Source organism: Choloepus didactylus, chromosome 5 (genome assembly GCF_015220235.1).
Source record: "Choloepus didactylus isolate mChoDid1 chromosome 5, mChoDid1.pri, whole genome shotgun sequence".
Taxonomy (NCBI): Eukaryota; Metazoa; Chordata; class Mammalia; order Pilosa; family Megalonychidae; genus Choloepus; species Choloepus didactylus.
In genome coordinates this window covers 47,780,494-47,789,287 of record NC_051311.1, presented here as the reverse complement: position 1 = coordinate 47,789,287, position 8,794 = coordinate 47,780,494, and the positions used below count along the sequence as shown (strand labels likewise).

The 8,794-nt window shown below is 39.9% G+C and overlaps 1 long non-coding RNA gene across 1 annotated transcript; it reads right to left on the bottom strand.

Moving 5' to 3' along the window:
- Nucleotides 1-5,880: 5,880 nt before the first annotated feature.
- LOC119533987 lies at nt 5,881-8,634 on the bottom strand. Its single transcript, XR_005216940.1, has 3 exons — nt 8,361-8,634; nt 7,985-8,145; nt 5,881-5,938 (listed from the first exon to the last, which is right to left on the bottom strand). It is a non-coding gene; the product is annotated as an uncharacterized LOC119533987 (long non-coding RNA).
- Nucleotides 8,635-8,794: the final 160 nt, after the last annotated feature.

Here is an 8,794-nt window from a genome sequence, read left to right as displayed (position 1 = left end):
AGAAGAGGAGAGGAGGGGGAAACAGAGGAAAGGGTGGCAATTTTTCTCCTTCCAATATGGGTGTGGGTGTGTGTGTGTGTGTGTGTGTGTGTGTGTGTGTGTGTATTTTAAACTCCATACTTTAAATATTTCAAAATTATACATTTACTTTTTTTTTTGATCTTCATTTTATTGAGATATATTCATATACCACGCAGTCATACAAAACAAATCGTACTTTCGATTGTTCACAGTACCATTACATAGTTGTACATTCATCACCCAAATCAATCCCTGACACCTTCATTAGCACACACACAAGAATAACAAGAATAATAATTAGAGTGAAAAAGAGCAATTGAAGTAAAAAAGAACACTGGGTACCTTTGTCTATTTGTTTCCTTCCCCTATATTTCTACTCATCCATCCATAAACTAGACAAAGTGGAGTGTGGTCCTTATGGCTTTCCCAATCCCCTTGTCACCCCTCATAAGCTACATTTTTATACAACTGTCTTTGAGATTCATGGGTTCTGGGTTGTAGTTTGATAGTTTCAGGTGTCCACCACCAGCTACCCCAATTCTTTAGAACCTAAAAAGGGTTGTCTAAATTGTGCATAAGAGTGCCCACCAGAGTGACCTCTCGGCTCCTTTTGGATTCTCTCTGCCACTGAAGCTTATTTCATTTCCTTTCACATCCCTCTTTTGGTCAAGAAGATGTTCTCCGTCCCACGATGCCAGGTCTACATTCCTCCCCGGGAGTCATATTCCACGTTGCCAGGGAGATTCACTCCCCTGGGTGTCTGATCCCACGTAGGGGGGAGGGCAGTGATTTCACCTTTCAAGTTGGCTTAGCTAGAGAGACAGGGCCACATCTGAGCAACAAAGAGGCACCCGGGAGGAGGCTCCTAGGCACAACCATAGGGAGGCCTAGCCTCTCCTTTGCAGCAACCGTCTTCCCAAGGGTAAAACCTGTGGTAGAGGGCTCAACATTATTATTTAGTACTGTTACTGATGTTTCCATTGTTACTTGAGAAATCAAAGGTTTGAGTGCCCCCAAAATATTGTCTCAGTTTTGTAAATATTTATAGAAAGATAATAGACAAGTGTTCATTTAAATAAATTATAAAATGGGAAAGACACTTTTTGTTACTTTTCACATGAAGAGATTTCTACAACATACTTATTCCATCAACTTACCATGGAAATTTTTCTAGAATATTATGCTTATTAGTGGAACATTGTACAGTACTTGGTTTGATATCTATCATTTTAATTATGCTTTCTATATCATAATGCACTGTTATCTTTTATCTATTTTGCCTTTGGATGGATGAACTATGTCCATTTGCTTGTATCTTTTACCTATGATTTGTAAGGTTAACACCCTGTTTTAAAGATAATTTTATATGATTATCTTAAAACATTAAAATTTTTACCTAATTATGCCAACAATAACTCTTGTCTTCCTCTGATGGATGTCAAAGAATTTAGCACTGATGACATCCTTATCTTTGCTATTTTCCTTTCCTATTCTACTTTATATTCATCTAGAGTTTAAAATCTCCTTTTAAAGAAAGACTTTATATTTACATTAGGTATCTTACTTTTGTTGCCATAATTATCCTCAATTATCTACTTTTCTTATTATAGGTTAGTAATTTAGAGGTTGGTATATTGTTTTGTGTTTTATTTATCTTACATTTTAAATACAAAATCACTCTTTCTTAACACTACTTCCCTAATGAAGAATGCAATTGATTATTCATCTCAATTGTTTGCAGTACATTTATTGCATGTCTTGCTGGAAAACAGACTTGAGTGATAAATTTTCTAAGAATTGGCAGATCTGAGAATGTTCTTTTCCTGCTGTGCACCCCAGAAAAAGCCATGTTCTTTAATGCAATCCCGTGGGGGCAGACTTATTATCGGTGGATCCTTTGATTAGGTTGTTTGCATGGAGATGTGACCCACTCAACTGTGGGTGTGACATTTTGATTAGATTATTTCCATGGAGGTGTGATCCTGCCCATTCAAGGTGGATCTTGATTAGTTTACTGGAGTCAGGCGCCAATACAGACCTAGACGCTTGGAGATGCAGACAGAAATGTGTTTGGAGATGCTAAGCTCAGAGATGTTTACCCCAGAGAAGCTAAGAGAGGACCCCCCAGATGCTTAGAGAGAAATGCCCTGCAAGAACAACCAAGGATGGACAGGATCTGAGAGAGAGAAACCAAGAGAGACAGAAACCCAGAAACACTTTGGAGAAAGCCATTTTGAAACCAGACCCGGGAGCAAAGGACCAGAAGATGCCAGCCATGTGTCTTCCCAGCTGACAGAGGTGTTCTGGACACCATTGACCTTTCTTCAGTGAAGGTATCCTCTTGTTGATGCCTTAGTTTGGAGACTTTTATGACCTTAGAACAGTAAATTTGTAACCTAATAAATCCACTTTATAAAAGTCAATTCATTTCTGGGTATTTTGCATAATGGCAGCTTTAGCAAACTGGAACACCTGCCTTCTAAAAAGAATAACCCTTGGCTTGGGATGTAATATTTCAGTCTATATTCATTAGGGATGTATGAGACTGCAAATAACAAAAGTCACAACTATAGATGCTTATTTTTCTCATGTAGAAAGGAGTCTGGAGGTACACAGATGTTGACATTGGCTCAGCTACTGAACAGTGCCATAGCTGCTGTCCGAGTTGCTTGTAGCTTATCATTCATAGTCCCCAAATGGCTGCTGCAAGCTATAGTCATCATGTCTGTGGTAGGCAGGATAATGGCTCCCAAAGATGCCATTATCCCCAGAAATTGTGAATAAGGTAGGTTACATGGCAAAAGGGAATTAAGGTTGCAGATCGAACTAAGGTTGCTAATTGGATGACCTTGAATTGGGGAGATTATCCTGGATTATCCAGGTGGTCCCAATGTAATCACAAGGCCCTTTTAAGAAAAAAAAGGAGACAAAGAGAGCCAGAGAGATAGAAGCAAGAGAAAGCTTAGATTCAACGTTGCTGGCTTTGAAGACAGAGGAAGGGGGCACGAACCAAGGAATATAGCTGGCTTCTAGAAGCTGGAAACGTCAAAGAAACATATTCTTCTCTAGAGACTGCAAAAGGAACACAGTGTGCCAACACCTTAATCTTGGCTCAGTATAATCCATTTCTGATTTCTGACCTCCAGAACTGTGAGAATTTAAATTTGTGTTAAGTCATTAAGTTTGTGCTGATTTGCAAAGGCATATGTAGGAAACTAATACAATGTCCAAGTGATGATTCCAAAACAAGAAGGAAGAGAAGGGCTGTATCTGTGTCTTTTTATCAGAAACCCAAAAATCTTTCTGGGTTTCTGCTAGCTTTCCCTCGCAGAATTTGATATTTTTCTCATGAACCAGAATTAGGTCATGTATCCACTGTAAGAAAGAATAGGAGGCAGGTAATTATTCAGCTTTTCAGCTTCAATATTGTGGGTAGGTAAGGAGAAGAGAGTTGGGAATGGCTTTCGTGAAGCTGGTCAATGTGTTTTCCTCTGAAAACTCTGGAGGTATTATTTCACTATCTTCTCTTTAGTCAATTCCACAGAGAAAACATATGAATCTTTCTTGTTTTTAAGTATTGTTAAAAATAAACATGAGTAAACTTACAAGGTACTAACTGGAAAACATTTATCAGCAGATGTCTTGGCCTTGATTTGTACTTATCAGTTTTCTTTAGACAATGGCAAACTCTCTAAATTTCCAGCCTCATGACTTTTTTCAACTATTCAAAAAACATTATTGAGTAGTTAATACATGCCAGTTACTAAAATGATTTTTCTGTAATTTTGTCTTTTTTATTTGTTTGTTTATTCTCAGTTACTTGATCTGTCTTCTTATTCTGAAATTGTTGTTCTTTAAAGAATAGGATTCCATGTTGCATTTTCTGGACCTTCTCTGTTATTAAAAAATAATAATCTATTTATCCTTTCCCAGGTTCATCTTATAATTCACTGTTGGATTTTTCATGGAATTTTAAGTCCTTTATTTTTTTTTTTACACAACTGAGGTTTTATTTTGACTATTGTCTTTCTTTTTTTTTAAACTCCTTCTTTATTCTGGCCTTTTAAAATAGTTCCCATATCTGCTTTTAACTCATTAAGAATACAAAGTGAAGACTTTTTCTTTAAACTCTTATGTTCCATTTCCATTTTGCCTCAGATTTTTAAAGGACCCCAAGTTTTGTTGTTGTTGTTCAGTCATGGTGATATTGACTTGTTTCACTTTACTATTGATGCTTAAAAGTCTAGAGGGACAAATTCCCAGAATCCTGTTTGAATACAGAGAAAAATACACAATCTAAGACAAGGAAACAGCCAACATCCTGGGAAGTAGGAAATGTCCTAATCCCTTCCAGACTCAAAGGCAGAACTAGCAGCAATTCAGGTCACCATTCCTGTCTTGGGGATGTGGAAGTTTTCAGAGAGCACTCAGGATCAGCGTTAGGGGGCCAGAATGTCTTTGACTGGAGCTTTTAGCCTTGTAGCTCATCCCTTCTCATCCAGGTCTGAAGTGAGAAGACAAAGCATAGACAAGGGTAGGAGCAGGTAGTGGTGCAGAGTATTTAACCATCTTGTTCTGAATAGGGGATCTACAAAATTTCTTATTAAATATAGAATGTTTACAATTCTTATTGCTTATATTAGCAATATCCTTTTTATTGATTTTTTTTCTTTTGAGATGCTGTCGTAGTTATTATAGTGAGATGAGGCTCCTAGCATTTCCATTCACTCCACTAACTTCCTAGGAAGCATCTTTGAACATTAAAAATATATATTAAAGATGATGGTCTGGGGGAAGAATATTAGCAAGGAGGTCCTTTAAAAGCCTCCATCTTTGTAGATTGCAGTAAGGATACAGATAATTGTGATCGTTTTATCTCATTGGTGACAGAAGCTGCTGGTCTCCTGTTTAATATTCCTTATCCCCTTCTCTCTTACTAACAGAACTTTAATTCTATTTGGTGCAGCATATGCCTAATCAAAACATGAAGTTTCCCAGTGCCTAGCAGCCATGGGTGATCATGTGACACAGTTTTGGACAATTATATATAAGCAGAAGTCACTGGGGAGAGCTTCCAGAAAGGGTCCTGAAAGGTTACTGTCTCAGCTGGAAATACCACTTTTATCCTGTGTCCTCCTACTTTTTCTTGCCTGAAATTCACACATAATGACTGGAGCTTGGACTCATATTTTGAGAACCTGAGATTGAGGGCCCAGCATAAAGATGGAGGAACAGAAACCTATGCCTTGATCACTAGCATTCCTGGATTTCCAATTTCGTTTAGACCACTGTTGTAGAGATTTTGTCTTATATGCAGCTGAATTGTTTCCCAATTGATATATTCAGTTATGAATGAAGAGCCATCTTATTTCTCACCGTGCACTAATTCTTACGAATGCCTTTTTATTATTGGTTAATTTGTTTGATTAAGGTAACATCAAAGTGTGAGACTATAATGGTTAAGCTTTGAAGACCACTCATTTTCACTGGGCATCAGGTTATCATCATCACTGATTTACATATCAGTTGCAACCTGTTTGTCCTTCAAATAATCCATTACTGTAGAAAAATTCTGGAAGAGTAAACATTTCTGAATTTTTACTGTTTTAAAGGTTCAGTTTTATGTATTAGTTTTCCTGGCTGCTGAAGCAAATACCATGCAATGGGTTGGCTTAAACAATGGGAATTTATTGACTTATGGTTTTGAGGATAGAAGAAGTCCAAATCAAGATGTCATCAAAGTGATGCTTTCTCCCAAAAAACAGTGGCATTCTGGAGCTGGCTGCTGGTGACCCTTAGTCCTTGGCTTTTCTTTCATATGGCCATGCACATCCTGGCTTCTCCCTTCTCTTCCAGCTTCCATTGACTTTCAGCTTCTGGCTGCTCCCTCTGGCTTTCTGTCTCTCTGTGGTCTTCTCTGTAAAGAGGATAACAGGATTAAGACCCATCCTGATTCAGTTGAGCCACACCTTAATTGAAGAAACTTCATCCAAAGGTCCTATTTAAAAGAGTTCACACCCACAGGAATAGATTAAGTTTAAGACCATGTTTTTTCTCTGGGGTACATAGCTCCAAATCACTACATTGTACAAATGAGAATTTGACAGTTCTATTGGGCAAAATATTTGGAGACACCAGCTTTTGGGAGGTGAGACTGCACTGAGGCCACAGAACCTTACAACAGTTCAATGAGGGGTCTGAGCTGCTGTCAAGTTGTGCATCTAGAACTCTAATACAATGTCTTAGAATAAGGGATTTGGGGGCCCTGCAAATTCCTTTATTGTCTTTTCCTGGAAACTCTTATCACTTAAATTACTTGTAAATCTTTTTGTTTATAATAATATCAGCCTATCTTAGCTGTTAGTGTTTAAGGGGAAATAAGAAGAGATAGCTATTGAAGACTGAAAAGCCCAAGGAGGTAAAAATCTAAGAAAAAAGAGACAGAACCATTCAAAGGGCCATCCCATCCTACCCAGAGATTTCTACTCAGGATCTCCTTTTGGCTCCAAACTTGCCTGATTAATGGTTGTGTCCTGTGATAATGAATTCTGTGAGCCCCAAACTTGATTAGGTTCTGCTCTCCAGCACACAACAAAATTTTTTGTCACTCATTGTAAAACAATTCTAAGCACCTAAAGTGTGCCAGACTCTGAGCAACTTATGCAAAGATTTATGTCCAACTTTTAAAATGAATTCATTATTTTGCTCTTTAAAAGCTGCAGATTGCAGTATACCTTAATGCTTTCTGTGCTATACACCTACCATTAAAACTTGGTTTTATAACACAGGAGATTATGATACAAGGCCAAATTAAACCTCTTTGCATCCTGAGTACAATGGAGCTTTCTTTGAAGACTGGACGCCTCTCAAAGTTTATTAACAGAAGATAAATAATGAATTACATAAGCATTGAACAACAAAAACTGTATTTCATATTATAGGCATCTAAATGGCATTGAAAACAATAAGATATTTCATACAGTGATGTTATTTTTCTTGTAATGTCATTACATGATGTGTTGCAAATTACTAGTGGAACTCTTGGGTTTTATGAAGTAACCGCAATGATTTGGTTTTGCTGATACTTTTATTTTAACATAATTTAATTATATGCTTTACTTTTTTTTTTTTAAGTTTCCAATATACCCATAGCTTTTTGGCAATCAATCATGTTAACATTTCTAGATCATGAGTTATATAATACTGCATAAGATGTCATTTCAGGTTTCTTCACAAAAGACTTTGCAAGCCTTGGAGATAACTGGTTAGGAAATGAAGGCAGTCCCCTGTCACTGAGTTTCAGAGCAAAGGGGAAGAAACAAGACTATAGTTAGAAGGCTCACTGGTACACATGGACTTATTAATGATGTCCAAATGCAGTATTATTCAAAACCATTAGGCTTATTAATTGATTTCAGATATTAAAGGTGAACAAAACCCTTGCCAAGTGGGGACTAGTTATGCAGCCTTTATCTTCCTTTCTATCACTCATTAAGTCAATTCATTAGTCTGTTGTCTCTCCAAGGTGCCTCATAATGAGTTTCATTGTTTTGTTTATTGGGTGAGTTGGCTCATAGATCTGTTTCACAATTTTCATTGGCGTTTTAATGCTCCTTAAGTACCAGTTTTGATCAGCCCATTTTTGGCTGAGACTTTAATAAAGCGACTTGAATAAATGTATAAAGTAGGAGAATAAGATGGGTTCTGCGGGTGATATGTGGAAAAAATGAAAGCCAGAGGAAATTCCACCAAATGCCTGTGTTTCTTGAAAGGACCAGCAGGTGGTAGCAACACCTCGTGGGAAGATCCAGCACAGCTCTGTAGGAACAAAACAAGAGACCCCAAAACTACTCCTTGGTTTGAGAAGAGGTTAGGAGTAGGCGGAAACGTTTTTCCTAGTGGCGCGCCCTCGGTTCCTCAACACCCACCCTCACACCCCTTTCCGGGCATAGGCTTAAAGTACCTTCTACGACTTCTCATCACGTTGGGGAGGTTCTCTCTGGAGAGCGTGCAAGGGAGGAGCACCCAGAGGTGCAACGACTTGCCCAAGTATTGTGAGAGCCAGGCACCGAAATCAGGACTTCCCGCTTTCAATTCCCGGAGAGAAAGGTTCCAGTCAGAAGCCTAAACGACGACCAACATCCAAGGATACGAAAAGGGAGAAGAGGTTAAGGGTACATCAGAAACCCTTTCGTACCCAGAGACTTCCCCAGACGCCCCTCTTTCTTGCTGCCAACGACCTCGCCCCCACCCTGTACCCTCCTAGGTTTCTCAGATTGTCTCCCCCGGCCCCCTTCTTTTCCTTCTTTTTTTCTTTCTCTTAGCTCACGCACGCCCACCTTAGCTCAAACAAGAGTAGGAGCTCCACTGTTTTCGTTCCCCGAGTTAAAGAGGGAAAGGAGGGAGACATGAGGGGGCGTGTGTGTCTTCGGGCCGGCGGGCCGGGTTCTGACCTACGCAGGACAGCAGCCGCCCGCCCGTTGCGCTTCATTCTCCCGGCATCAGAGCCCGAGACCCAGGGCTTTTAAACACATCTATCAGCCCTTTCCCCTTCGCGCCTCCCCCAGGCCCATCGCGGTGCCATTCCTCCCTGCCCACGTTCCTCCCACCCCACCGAGCCGGGAAGAGGAGGCAGCCCCACCCCCCACCCCAGCTCCAAGGCGGGGCCCACGGGGCGAGTCCCGCGTCTCCCCCTCTTCTCCCCATCGCGCCGGGGCGGAGGAGCGCGCTCCGCACACTCGCCGCCTAGGCCGGGAAAGCGGGCTCCACTCCC